General features: G+C 38.6%; 1 non-coding gene across 1 annotated transcript; it reads right to left on the bottom strand.

The window, feature by feature from the left end:
- Positions 1 to 7282: 7282 nt before the first annotated feature.
- On the bottom strand, positions 7283 to 7387 carry LOC128207050 (U6 spliceosomal RNA). Its single transcript, XR_008256643.1, has one exon. It is a non-coding gene; the product is annotated as a U6 spliceosomal RNA (small nuclear RNA).
- Between the last annotated feature and the right edge of the window lie 8702 nt (positions 7388 to 16089).

Raw genomic sequence — 16089 nt, 5'->3', positions numbered from 1 at the left:
AACTTTTCAATCATTTTTGGTAAAGTAAAGAAATCGTCTTCGGCATTTAATATTGAGTGAGGCCATTTGATGTCCATCAAATATCAGCTATGATAGACTTGTTATTTACGGAATATAATTCCTTTTTTTTTCAATTACAGTCGAACCCCGTTGGTTCGAACTGCAAGGGACCGGCGAAAATACCTCGAGCCTCGGGAAATTATAGCCAAGCGGTAATGCTTTCCTTCAGTATAATGAAATCGGTTTTGACATCAGTAAAAGCCAACAAATAATTCGAGCCAAGCGAGTTCGAGCCAACGGGGTTCGACTGTACTATTCATTTACTGAATTCCATGTTGTTCAATGCAGGTGTTGTCTATCTTTAAGACCGCTTTTGCTCACTGTGATAAGGCTTAAATACTCGCAATCTTCCATTTTACATAATAATAATACATGTATACTCATTTATGTTCTGTATTTATTACTATGGTTATAATGATAAATAGAGATTTGTCCGTAAAAAAAATGATATTTCACTGTTTCAAACAATGAAAATATCAATTTGATAATCGTAGTTTTCACTGTTTTGAAATTTTATCCCGCTCGCACTAGCAAACCAAATGTCAGCGCGCACAGGGCTGGGACACAATTTTGAAATGACGTTCTGTTTGCATACAATTTGGCGCGCTTTTTCTGAAAAAGAAACTACGATTGAACGACATTTTATATCCTTTTTAGGCATGCAAAACATTTATTTCTTTCAGTTAAGATCGTAATATATTTCACCTAATTAATAGCAAAAGTCAGTAATTCACTTTTGGCTACATCCACCGTGAATTATAAGGATGCATTCACAAGCAAGAAATTACTTAAATGTTATCCCAGGAGGAAAAAAGAAACAGTCAGAAAATTAGTGTCTGATGGCATACAAAAAATAGGATTAGGTGCAAAAATAATGGATAGGTCGGGAAATCGGAAAAAACGGAACTTGTTTATGTTGCGCTTTGTAAAGCCGCGAGCGTAATGGGGTACCGGCGGGGATGGGGTCGGGCGGGGTGGGGGTTGACGATTGAATAATTAGAACAAACACACACAAAATCAATAGTAACATTGTTAAACATTCTGGTGGAAAAAAACAGCAACATGTACATGATGAGAATATGTCTAAGATATACCTGAATTATTAAACATATCAATGCACAACTCTGACACATACATATACACAGGGTACTTCCATATATCATGAAACAATTTTCAGAAATGTACCCTCATTCTAATATTGCTATTTCTGCAGTTATGTAAACATTGTTAAGTTTAACTATGCAACGTTTTTTTAAAGCTGCACTCTCACAGATATATCATTTTTACATAAAAAAACTGTCTTGAAAAGAGCAAATATTTGCGTAAATATCTGCAAACCAATGATATAAGATTGCTGACAAAAAATCAGATCGAAGATTTTCATATTTCTGTTCGAAAATTAATGTTTTATGGCTAAAAGCGTTACTTACGGTTAAAGAAACATGCATAAAACATAAATTTTTGAACTTAAATATAAAAATCTGCGATCTAATGTTTTGTCAGCAGTCTTATATACCTGGTTTCTATGGATTTTTGCAAATATTGGCTCGTTCCAAGTAAAAAAAGTGGTCAAAACGTTCAATCTGTGAGAGTGCAGCTTTAAAGAATAATTGTTTGTTTAACTGAAAGATCACAATGCATATCACCATGTGCGCACCAACTCTGCGTGCATTAGAAGTGTTACCGGAATATAAAATGTGGGGGATCGGGTAAGCGTGGGCACCAGGTGAGGGTGCATGTGGGTGCTGATTGTCAATTATGTACGTAAACGGTTTAGGGGACATTCCTCAGTTCTTGATAATGCAACTCTGCGTGCATTAGCAGTGTAATCCGGAATAAAAGATGGGGGTTAGGTTAAGCGTGGGCACCAGGTAAGGGTGCAAGAGGGTGTCATAGTCTTTGTTGTGCGTAGATTGCCCTGAGGACATTGCTTTGTGCTAAAAATAGGCAACTCTGATTACATTAGCGGTGAAAACTGAAATAAAGGGGGATGTGAGCTTGGGCGGAAGGTTAGCGTCCAAGTGGGTGCTCATTGTCATTGCTGTGCGTAAACTGTTCAGGGGACATTCCTCAGTGCTTAAGAAAGCAACTCTGGTTGCATTAGCAATTTTATCCGGAATATTTTTTATTTATTCCGGATAACACTGCTAATGCACACATAGTTGCTTTCTAAAGCACTGAGGAATGACCCTAAACAGTTTACGCATAGCATTGACAATGAGCACCCACTTGCAACCTAACCTGCTGACCAAGCTTACCCAACCCACCCCAAATAAATTTTTAATCAACAAATACACACAGAGTTGCATTCTAAAGCACTGAGGAATGTCCCCTAAATAGTTTACGCGCAACATGGTATACTGTGAAACGTTACGGCAGTCGGCGGCAATTTTCTTAAAACGTTCCGACAGACCGCGTTTTCTTCATTCCTAAATTCGTCCTTGTTTTGCATGCATGTTGTGTAGCACGTTTTGCCTATAAGTAACAGCTTCCAGGTGAATTGTATACGAACACAATGCAGATAGTATTTTGGAAGCATTGAATATGCACCTCTTCCGAGTTATTTTGCTTTTCAAGCTACGGCGGGTTGCTATAATAGTTCATGTCTTAATGAATATTAACAACCAGGTATGTTGTATCCGCGACAAAGTGCAGATATTATTATTTTGAGGACATTGAATTTTGACCGGTTTTTAGTTAGTTTAAACTTTCCACACAAATTAAATAGTTAAAATAATGAGAATGTTAATAAGGCTTGAGTTCGTTTACATCTTTATTGCAATGTTTCAGTAATAATTAACTTTTATATCCGTATAGTTCGTATTAAATCAATCTGGTATGATATAACAAAAAATATGAAAGCACGTTCTGAAAATAGTAAAAATACTAAATACAATACACATATAATTGCTCTTGTAATATAAACATTATAAAGTAAACATATAATAAATGCGTTACTAAATTATGATATTACACAGACGTCAAGTAATTGTCTAGCGTCGTTAAAATGACATAACACATACAATGAAAATGTACATATACACTAAACAAACATGTACAAAACAGTTCTTGGACATCAATCACCTACCAAGTCTGAGGGACTGAACTCATGTCTCAATCATTCATCTCTCAGGTGAATGCAGTTCATGCTGGTTATAAATGAAATAAAACCCAAACCATGAATGCAATATTAAATAAACAGAGCAACTGGCAGATTATGCTATATTGAAACTAATCCTCAAAAATCTATTCTACATTTCTACTAAATGCATGGTTACATTTCCAACACATAGCAAACACAAATAGAATATTAAAATGGTAAAATTATCATTCGTAAAACTTGCTTAACTCCTAATTACACCTACAAACGTTGCAACGTATGTAGATAAATATATATCTTTATTTGAGTCTCGTCCATATATACATACTAAAAGTTACATGCAACACATAAAACAAGTATATGGCCATTCTATACAGAATTACAAGAGACTATTTGACAAATACACAGAACATATGATTACAAAATAAAATACTGAATTGTAATAAAATATGTGACTGATACTGACTGGTCCCCCCCCCCAAAAAAAAAACAACAACAAAAAAAACAAAAAAAAAAACAACAACTGTACTTACAAATTAAACACTAATATGCCACACAAACAATTTTCGTCCATTAATGAGCATAAGATAAAAGTGAAACACCCGGCTTAATACTGACAAAAGCTCCCAGAAACACAAAAACAAGCAGGCGAAATTGGATTTACAGACCATTATATAGGAGGTTCATCTAATAATAAGGAGCCAATATCATTTGTGTGACCTATTAGAATATCATTAAGTACAATAAGTAAACATCTACATACTTAGAAAGTATATATATACATGACCGCAATGACTATTTACACAGATAAAACTGTCTTCTCTTTAAAATAAAATTACAGGTTTTGGCAGCAAGTCATAGCAATGCAGAATTACAGAGTATAACTTTCAACTTTTCAGTAATTACTCATAGTTATGTATTGTGCTTGCTAATAATTAAACCTCAAAAATAAATAGAAAATGAAATATTTTATGAGTTGGTATTTTAAACGACCTTTTCACTGTGGAAGGCTCTTAATTTTACTCGGAAAGGCGCCAAAACAAAAACCGTCAGACTCTGAAGCGGCTGTTTATATGGACGACAGTAACACAAGCCTATATAACTTTATAATATTTCGGCAGAAGACACTAAAGTTATAGTTTATAAGGACTAAATGAAAGCTTTTGTTCTCTGGTAAATGCATCTTACGGGGTGCGCAGTAAACGATAAATGTATTAGAATAATTAGTATCGAAATAAATAGTTAACCGAAAAACCTTATTATCTCCCTTGTATTTGTTAAAAATAATTTTTTCTTCTTTTGTTTATGTAACCTAAAATGTAGATAAAAATATAAATACCTAAAATAACCCGTTTCTTTTTAAAAAAAATACAATAAAATAGTTTTTCTATATATTATTAATTAAACGAAAATGTGTATATGACATTTGGTAAAGATATTATCTTTCTAATGTCTCTAGATAGGGGTGGTGTTCACTGCCCTGCACAAAACAGATTTTCTATAAAAAGAGTGTCAATCAATCAATCAAATCAATCAAAATATTTATTTCCTCCTAAAAGGAGATATGCATACATATGTACAAATATACATATGTACAAATATATATATCTAATTTCTAAAGCATTTCAAAGAAACATATCAGCAATGTGTAATTACAATTAATAATAATAATAATAACTATTACAAATAACGTGTGACCATACATAATCCCAATTAGTGGGCATCGTCATCATACAGCAATACAATATGTTCGTAACAATTTACACACATGACAGACAGTCACTAATAAATTGGAACGATATCAGGAGAAAGTCCTTATTGTCATTATTGTCAAGCAGTGGCGCTAAAGGTGCACCCATCAGTTTCATAGTAAACATGGATTCGTCCAATTGAAGTATTTCTGATACAAACTCAATGCCGAAACATGAAATAGCGCACACATATTTAGTTCGCAATTCAGTTGTTTCTGCACATTCGCTGACTAGGTGACCAATTTTGTCCGTGGTTTGGACATTACAGATTTGACAAAGTGTTAGAGAGTCAAGTCGACAGCTGCGACACCATTGTTTTTGCAACCTCGTGCATAATGTTTCTCTGAGCAGCACGACAACACGTCCTGTACACAATTGACGGAGCGATAGTTGGTTGTAAAATTCTGAAGCGAGCAAAGTCAGAGTCTGTCATAATTCTGTATCTCCACATTTCAGTCTCGTATCTATACACTAATTGCTTGACAGTTCTTTTCCATACATACTTACTCGGCAATGTTGTCGGATCTACTAAAACATTGTTAATAACAGAATGAAGATCGTATTTACAGAGTGTGTTACAAATATCTGGAATAAAACCATACTTTATGGAAGTGTTACAAGATATGAATGACAAATATCTGTGTATAAAAATATTTCGACATGTACTTTTACAATCAAGGCTTAATATCTTGTGTAAAAACACAAGTTTCCTAATAATCACATCGCAGGTAAGCTTTTGCAGTCCAACCATTGCTTCACACATATCTGATCTTGTCGAAATATGAAAACCCTGTATTTTTTTAACAATGAAATGCTGAAATTTGTCAATAGTATACATGTTATGCGCAGTAAGGTTACACCATAATTCACAACCATAAAGAGCTATAGGCTTGATTATTTTCTTGTAAAGATCAGCGCTTACCAAAGGGTTCACTCCGAAAGGGTGGACACCCTGTGCAGCCATAGAAAAAAAATGCATTTTTAGCCTTTTGCAGTCTTTCCTGAATTCTTAACGAAAACTTTAAATTGGAATCCTGTCTAATTCCTAAGTGGTTTACATTGTCTGCTTGATCTATACATATATCTCCATAAAGGATTCCTACAACTGGTATCGTCCTTTTACTTGTAAAGGCCACAACGCTTGATTTGGCTACGCTTATATCCATTTTCCAGTCTTTGCAATAAAAGTACACAATGTCTATTAACTTCTGGAGGTAAAGGGGGGTAACTGCAATCAGTGCTATATCGCCTGCGAATGATGGGTTACCTGCCTTGACTGACATGACACTGCTTCCGTAGTTACTGTTCTCGAGTGTGACGAGTAGTTCATTGATGTATACTAAATAGAAAAAAGTTGACAAAACTCCTCCCTGCCGAACTGAGCGTTTAACGTTAATGGCCTTTGATGTACTCCCGTTTGTGCGAACTACGCATTTAAGACTGGTGTATGATTGTATTATTAAGCGCAAGAGTTTTCCACATATTCCCAACTGTCCAAGTTTGTAAAATAGACCACCGTGCCACACCGAATCGAACGCAGCTTTCTGGTCGAGACAAGCGGTGTATGCATTACTGCCACTCTCAATCTGTGTATAAACTGTTTCCTGGAGGTTGAATGCAGTTGTAATGCAGCTAAGTTCTTTCTGGAAGCCTTGTTGCTGTGCCGACGGGAATGGTAAATTAGAGGTGGTCACATGGTTGTTAATTCTTGTCAGCAGTATCCGTTCAAATATTTTACAGGTACACGGAAGTAACGAGACAGGTCTATAGCTGTTAGGGTCGCTTTTAGTTTTACCCTTTCCTTTGTATATGGGAATAATTATGCTAGATTTCCATATATCTGGGACTTTCTCGTTACGTAACAAAGAGTTAAAAAGCTTGATAAGCGCATCTCGAATAATCACGCCACCATGTATAATGTGTTCGTTGAGAACATTGTCTATTCCTGGCGATTTCTGTTTCTTAAGAGTATGTATAACGTGGTCTATTTCCTTGATTTCAATGTTTGCTAACAAGTTTGGGTTGTTTAAATTATCATTTGCGGCAAAAATATTTACGCAGTTTAGTGTTTCAATATCGTTTGATGAAAGCGGGTATTCCTGATCAAATACACTTTTGAAGTAATCCTGGAAGCCGTCTACCACTTTATCGTCACTGTACTTGGTGCCATCAATAATTTAATCACTGCAAATATCAGGACGCTTCCCACTTTTACGCTTTAGTGTTTTCCAAAATAACTTGTAGTCAAGTTCAGCGGTTTTGTTAAGCTCATCAAAGTAATTATTTTCGCTCTCATCTTGCTTTTTCCTTTGTATGTTTCGAAAGTTTGCTTTGGCCTGTTTGTACTGTCGGTATGACACATGGTCATTAAAAAAATATGGAACGCTTCACGAATTTGCGTGTCATCCTTGCGCAGGGGCCATGCTAATCTTCTCTGTATCGTTCCAATTTTAGTATATGTACTGCCGAAGCAGCATTTTCAAACTTGGATACCCAACGTTAAATCGGATTCGATTATTCACCAACCGCCGCTAGTCACGTATTTTAAATATCGAGGGAAGATATGACTATATTAATTGAAGACGGGAATTTAACTAAAAAGGTATATCATTTAGGAGAACTTATAATTTTACATATATCTGGAGTTAACACGACAGGCTCTACAAAAGAAAACGTGTAGGAAAACTATGCGGACAAAACCTTATATTGCTTCTATGTCTTGACCCGTTGGTGAAGTTTTAATTGCATGTGTAGCCTTATTAGGCCCGCGATATTCCCAGTAACGACTTGGCTGAGAGAAGAGCACTAAAACATCAAAACGAAAGGCATTTATTGTGTGAATGTGATATGCTCCAATCTTTGCTCGCATTTACAAGTGTCTTTGCTCGCTGAGCATTTATTTACCGCTATAATGTATAAATTGTATTGATATTATTGCTTGCTTATATGGTATTAAAGTATGCCACCAAAGTATAAAAATATATAAGTCTTGCCTCAGCTAAATTATACTAACCATTAAAAGATCATATCATAGCACACACCACTTGGGAATATATAACTATTTAGCTTCATCAAAAATGCCTTTAACGCATCCTTAAATGTACATTTACCTTTAAGGGACTAGACACTAGACACTTGATGGTCCGAAAATACAGTATTTCCTCAAAACAAGCTTACAATTATCAGTGCGACCTAGTATGAGGTCGATAAAACATCATTCAAACTGAGTGCTTTAAGATATGACACCACTTTATGTCTCTTTGTGGGCATAGATGGCAGTCTTGTTCATGGATGGTTAAAAGGCAGATAAAAGTATTCATAATACATACATATATTGGCCACTTGCCAATAAACCACCTTTTAAGCAATATATCAAAATAAATGAGCACAAATTGCACTTACCTAAAATTTAAGAGTTCATACATTTTCGCGAAAAACAATGTTTAAAAATTAATATTTTCAACGCGTTTCGAAAATCCGGGATTTTGTACAAGCATTTCATTGTATCCAATTGTTTATAATTTAAACACATTTAATGTCTTCTGTCGTGTCTTCAGCCATGATAAAGATGTAAAGCCTTTATAACTGTATATATACACTCAAACTTTCTGTAAAACACAAATGTATTGTTAATTTTTCTATAGTCAGCCTAGTTGCTTATGGTCTAAAGGAACTGTCAATGACAAGAAGTAGTTCTGGTCAAAGGTTGGTCCTGTCCGGAATTATATACCGCTATCAAAGAAAGGAATTTGGTCTCTTAGTAAGAAGATATTCTAAGCATGTGTGATTTGGAATCACCAAAGTGCTTCTTAGTAGTCAATTAGTGGAGTTTAATCTTGGAGTTGTTAAAAACTCATTGCAATATTGCATGCATGAACTTGATCTTCAAAATCTTTGTATTCCCGAACGTATGCACTATTGGTCAATTTATTACTACCTAATATAGAGTTGTGCATGCCTCAAATGATTGTTGACAGGCATTTTGCATACTTTTATAGCAGTTGAATGTAGATATAATTTGTAAAAAACATTGTTTTATGTTATTTGCAGATTCGGATGTGCCAAAAAGTTGTAGGTCAAGCAATCCGAAACCGGGAGATGCAGCACTGAATTCCATATTTCAAGAAAATGAAGATGTTAGTCCCCCCTGTCAAACATGTCTTTGTGTAAATTATCCAAACGTTTGACATTTACAGTAAATGTGTTATAATTGAACAACATATGGACTTTTGCAAAATGCTGTTTTCTTAAATTTGTGCCAAATTTAGCATTTAAAACCAGATACTTTCCGAATACGTCAGTTTAAGTGTTGTTGTTTTTTTCATTTCTTCTGTTGCGCTATTTGTTCGAGAAGCAATCAGTAACATAGAGTTATAATGGTGTTGGGACTGATATGTTATCTTGTGTTCATATAACCCTTGGATACAGTGCCATTGGTCCCCTTGCTCGTTTTTAAGGCATCCGCACCATAACAGTGTCTGAGTATGGGCCAAATTGGCATGGGGGATCGAGTTCATGTCCCTATCCCGCATAGCCTGCCTAAAATCCTAGGGTATTCACATGTGCCATCACCTAGGGCCAGGTCTCGGCTACACAGTGACATAGGCCCCTATGGTCCCCTTGCTCGTTTCTGCGAGAACGAGCCTTACATGTATGGTAGGGGTCAGTAGGGCTTATATTGCCCATATACGCACAATGTTGGGCTAAGGACGGGGCCAGACTAAAATCCTCGTAGTATTAACAGTTTGCCCGAATGTATCACACCGCCAGGTAACCCTTGGATACAGTGCCATTGGTCCCCTTGCTCGTTTTTAAGGCATCCGCACCATAACAGTGTCTGAGTATGGGCCAAATTGGCATGGGGGATCGAGTTCATGTCCCTATCCCGCATAGCCTGCCTAAAATCCTAGGGTATTCACATGTGCCATCACCTAGGGCCAGGTCTCGGCTACACAGTGACATAGGCCCCTATGGTCCCCTTGCTCGTTTCTGCGAGAACGAGCCTTACATGTATGGTAGGGGTCAGTAGGGCTTATATTGCCCATATACGCACAATGTTGGGCTAAGGACGGGGCCAGACTAAAATCCTCGTAGTATTAACAGTTTGCCCGAATGTATCACACCGCCAGGTAACCCTTGGATACAGTGCCATTGGTCCCCTTGCTCGTTTTTAAGGCATCCGCACCATAACAGTGTCTGAGTATGGGCCAAATTGGCATGGGGGATCGAGTTCATGTCCCTATCCCGCATAGCCTGCCTAAAATCCTAGGGTATTCACATGTGCCATCACCTAGGGCCAGGTCTCGGCTACACAGTGACATAGGCCCCTATGGTCCCCTTGCTCGTTTCTGCGAGAACGAGCCTTACATGTATGGTAGGGGTCAGTAGGGCTTATATTGCCCATATACGCACAATGTTGGGCTAAGGACGGGGCCAGACTAAAATCCTCGTAGTATTAACAGTTTGCCCGAATGTATCACACCGCCAGGTAACCCTTGGATACAGTGCCATTGGTCCCCTTGCTCGTTTTTAAGGCATCCGCACCATAACAGTGTCTGAGTATGGGCCAAATTGGCATGGGGGATCGAGTTCATGTCCCTATCCCGCATAGCCTGCCTAAAATCCTAGGGTATTCACATGTGCCATCACCTAGGGCCAGGTCTCGGCTACACAGTGACATAGGCCCCTATGGTCCCCTTGCTCGTTTCTGCGAGAACGAGCCTTACATGTATGGTAGGGGTCAGTAGGGCTTATATTGCCCATATACGCACAATGTTGGGCTAAGGACGGGGCCAGACTAAAATCCTCGTAGTATTAACAGTTTGCCCGAATGTATCACACCGCCAGGTAACCCTTGGATACAGTGCCATTGGTCCCCTTGCTCGTTTTTAAGGCATCCGCACCATAACAGTGTCTGAGTATGGGCCAAATTGGCATGGGGGATCGAGTTCATGTCCCTATCCCGCATAGCCTGCCTAAAATCCTAGGGTATTCACATGTGCCATCACCTAGGGCCAGGTCTCGGCTACACAGTGACATAGGCCCCTATGGTCCCCTTGCTCGTTTCTGCGAGAACGAGCCTTACATGTATGGTAGGGGTCAGTAGGGCTTATATTGCCCATATACGCACAATGTTGGGCTAAGGACGGGGCCAGACTAAAATCCTCGTAGTATTAACAGTTTGCCCGAATGTATCACACCGCCAGGTAACCCTTGGATACAGTGCCATTGGTCCCCTTGCTCGTTTTTAAGGCATCCGCACCATAACAGTGTCTGAGTATGGGCCAAATTGGCATGGGGGATCGAGTTCATGTCCCTATCCCGCATAGCCTGCCTAAAATCCTAGGGTATTCACATGTGCCATCACCTAGGGCCAGGTCTCGGCTACACAGTGACATAGGCCCCTATGGTCCCCTTGCTCGTTTCTGCGAGAACGAGCCTTACATGTATGGTAGGGGTCAGTAGGGCTTATATTGCCCATATACGCACAATGTTGGGCTAAGGACGGGGCCAGACTAAAATCCTCGTAGTATTAACAGTTTGCCCGAATGTATCACACCGCCAGGTAACCCTTGGATACAGTGCCATTGGTCCCCTTGCTCGTTTTTAAGGCATCCGCACCATAACAGTGTCTGAGTATGGGCCAAATTGGCATGGGGGATCGAGTTCATGTCCCTATCCCGCATAGCCTGCCTAAAATCCTAGGGTATTCACATGTGCCATCACCTAGGGCCAGGTCTCGGCTACACAGTGACATAGGCCCCTATGGTCCCCTTGCTCGTTTCTGCGAGAACGAGCCTTACATGTATGGTAGGGGTCAGTAGGGCTTATATTGCCCATATACGCACAATGTTGGGCTAAGGACGGGGCCAGACTAAAATCCTCGTAGTATTAACAGTTTGCCCGAATGTATCACACCGCCAGGTAACCCTTGGATACAGTGCCATTGGTCCCCTTGCTCGTTTTTAAGGCATCCGCACCATAACAGTGTCTGAGTATGGGCCAAATTGGCATGGGGGATCGAGTTCATGTCCCTATCCCGCATAGCCTGCCTAAAATCCTAGGGTATTCACATGTGCCATCACCTAGGGCCAGGTCTCGGCTACACAGTGACATAGGCCCCTATGGTCCCCTTGCTCGTTTCTGCGAGAACGAGCCTTACATGTATGGTAGGGGTCAGTAGGGCTTATATTGCCCATATACGCACAATGTTGGGCTAAGGACGGGGCCAGACTAAAATCCTCGTAGTATTAACAGTTTGCCCGAATGTATCACACCGCCAGGTAACCCTTGGATACAGTGCCATTGGTCCCCTTGCTCGTTTTTAAGGCATCCGCACCATAACAGTGTCTGAGTATGGGCCAAATTGGCATGGGGGATCGAGTTCATGTCCCTATCCCGCATAGCCTGCCTAAAATCCTAGGGTATTCACATGTGCCATCACCTAGGGCCAGGTCTCGGCTACACAGTGACATAGGCCCCTATGGTCCCCTTGCTCGTTTCTGCGAGAACGAGCCTTACATGTATGGTAGGGGTCAGTAGGGCTTATATTGCCCATATACGCACAATGTTGGGCTAAGGACGGGGCCAGACTAAAATCCTCGTAGTATTAACAGTTTGCCCGAATGTATCACACCGCCAGGTAACCCTTGGATACAGTGCCATTGGTCCCCTTGCTCGTTTTTAAGGCATCCGCACCATAACAGTGTCTGAGTATGGGCCAAATTGGCATGGGGGATCGAGTTCATGTCCCTATCCCGCATAGCCTGCCTAAAATCCTAGGGTATTCACATGTGCCATCACCTAGGGCCAGGTCTCGGCTACACAGTGACATAGGCCCCTATGGTCCCCTTGCTCGTTTCTGCGAGAACGAGCCTTACATGTTTCTTCGAGAATATTGCATGTCCTCTTATTGTATAGATTTTGATGGTGATACGGTGCTAGCACCGCATCACCGCGGTGATATGGGGATACGGTGCTACGGTGCTAACTTCACGCACATTAAGATTTTAACAATATGGGTAAAAGGCCAGCTGGATCTCACCGTAACGATTATCCACGGTTTACATCATGGTGATACATGAGAGATCGTTAAGTCATTTGTTACGGCAATGGCTTGATCGTGCTGAGTCTTGGGTGATTTTGTTGTAATGGTGAAATTGTGCTGCCGCTACGATTTGCTAGGATTATTTTTTAAACAAAACCTTAGTGCAACCGTATGTCAATCGGGTGTAATCCTACGGGAATCAGGTAGGCCTGTATAATCGTGAATGATCGTTATGTATCATTATCTGAATTTTATGGTCTGCTCTTCGATTTAATACATTTAAAAACAGTGTAACTGAGGACTGTAATGTATGAGGAATCGTGAGAAATACCAAGTCATAGTGGCACATTTTAGCCGCCACATTTAGCAACGTTGGGAAATGTGGCAACAACGTGAACAAGCGTAAAACATCTTTGATAAAGCGTGATCATACGTGACAAAACGTAAGCTGGAAATTTCATTGTGGACATGTTCAAACGTACGTCCCCCACAACGTACTTCAACATTGTAACAACGTGGCGAGTAGCTGGTGCATCTTATAACGTAGCAACAGCGTAGCAAAAACGTAACAATAATTTTTCGTCTTTGAATATGTTAAATGGAGATTAACCTTGCTCGTAAGTCAGTTATGATTTTGATTATAAACAGGCCAGCCAGCCAGCCAGCCAGTACCTGACGAGTTTTATTTGAACGTGGTATAACGAAACACAGCGTGTAACAACGTGGGGACAGCAAGACAAAACGCGACTTTATTATTCATTTTCACCTTTCAATCGTATCACAACGGTACTACAACGAGGCAACAGCGTGGTGACAACGCGGACCTTCGTCATACTCGGCTGTGATTTCCAAATTGTGGATGAAAGAAACGGGGCACAAGGGCGCGGCTTAAAGTGTGACACTGTGACTGGAATATACGCACATATATCGCGATTCTTAAAAACTGTATAAAAATGCAGATATTCGAACAGCACCGCTTTGTACTTGGTACTCGTCAGATTCGTCTATAGCATAAAAATTGGGACCATACTTAGTACCCGATTCATCAAATGTAATGCATCTAGCATTAGAAATAAAATATACATGAAAACTTTGGTCCTTATTGATATATATCAGCAAATGATGCTTTTGTGATACAGTCCGATTACAGCCGATTAATCGGATAATCGATCGATCAGGGTCTCCGATTAATCGATTAACACCATTCAACTTATGAATGACTTTAAACTATTAGTATAACATAGGAAAATGAGTAAAAAAATATGCGCAATAAAAATAGTTCATTTTTTAAATACTACTCCCAAATAAGAATTAACACAATTAATACAATTGTTTTAATATGCCAAAAATGATGAACATATGTCGAAAACAATGGTTCTTATGAAGGATACCGAGTTTAAATTTAAAAGAAATGTGCAGAAAACACGGTATTGCTACCTTATGAGACCAAAGTAAATAGCAGTAAATCTTTTAGCATTCACCAATCATTTAATATTTTTGCATTTTCAGCTATGAATTCACTGTTATAATAATGTAAATAGTAATTAATATTTTCGATAAATGCATTATTTAGTAAGAAGCTGTGGGTGTATGACTCAAAATTTATGTTTGTTTTACATGTGTATGTATCAATTTTGAAAAAAAGAGTGTCACTTTAAGTTAGGGAGCGTTTGCATGTCGTTTTTATTGTTGCATTCTTAATCTTAATATATCTAAGGGACACAATTCTTTATATACTACAGCATATTTCTCTATTGTAGTTATTCATACTGAATACTATGTTTCATATATAGCTATGCCTGTAGTATTGTATTTCACTTGATGCTTGGGTATGAATGAATAAACATGTAACTCCATTTGAGATCTTATGAATCTAACCCATTCCGCAGGTTGTTGTAAGAACTAAACCAACAACGCAACATTTATGAGTACCCGATATCTTGATTAAGGCAGTTGAGGGGCCTGAAAAAACACGTCGCTTATATTGTTTTCTACAAATACCGATACAATTATCATCTTTTTCGGCATTCTTTTTGTCTTAAATGTCAATTGATACTGTTATGAAAAACAAACATTTAGCATCGATTTGTGCAAACAGTAACACTAAAAAACCTGTACAAGTTTGTTGCTTAGTTTGTTTTAATTGAAGTCATTCAAGCGAATTTTGAGAAAAAAAATCAGAACACTTCGAGTCGGTCTATCTTCTAGCCAGCATCTGCACTAGATAGACCGGGACTATCGACTTCTGTTTTTACTATGTTAGGCTGTTTGACCGTTCTGTGATTGATATATCAAATGCTTGCCTTTAAATTTACCTGTGTTAGAAAGAAGTACGCGAGATATCTGACGTCACAGTAGACTGGTTGCCTGATTCTCTTTTCGATACTTCTCGTTGAAGTATTTGTCCGCATTTTTGAAACTTCAATATCGGTTACGTACATATCATGCGAGCAACATAATGCTCCAAAAACTACTTGGAATCGAACTGAGATAAGTAATGCGGCATTTCATTTTCACCCTTCTCTAAACTCCATAGTCATTTCAAAACCGGCATAGCCACAAAAACATTATTAGAGTAGTGAAGGCAACAGGATAACACGATTCAGATATAAAAATCTCCTTTCTTAACTAAAAACAGCGGGATGATAGTTTGCGTATTCACTGTATCAATTTAGTATCTTATGAATTGAAAAATGTAAAACTGTCCTGTATATACACATTCTCAAGTATATGGATAAGCCCACTAGCCATACATTTTACAAGTCCCTGTTTAAACACAACCCTTTGAACTAAATGCGATTTTAAACATAAGTCTGATAATTGTATTTGTAACATACTCAACTTCACGCGATTTTAAACATTAATTCACATGAAACATAAATGCATTGTATTAATGAATGTCCGAACATTAAAAGTATAGTTTTACTCTTTTCTATTGAGAATTATTATACATGTACAAATAAATGTTTTTGTATGTAGCTGTCACATGGAACCAATAAACTAATATCGAGGTTTTCAAGTACACGCTACAGTTGTAGAGCCCCGAACTCGTTTGCGAAAACTCTCTTATCTTGTACTTCACGGGTGCGAAACAGTGGCTCCAGCTCTTTTAGGAGCTGTGTATAAAAAGG

This window comes from Mya arenaria, chromosome 10 (genome assembly GCF_026914265.1).
Source record: "Mya arenaria isolate MELC-2E11 chromosome 10, ASM2691426v1".
Taxonomy (NCBI): Eukaryota; Metazoa; Mollusca; class Bivalvia; order Myida; family Myidae; genus Mya; species Mya arenaria.
The sequence above is the reverse complement of the archived record's forward strand: the minus strand, read 5'-3'. Positions and strand labels throughout refer to the sequence as shown.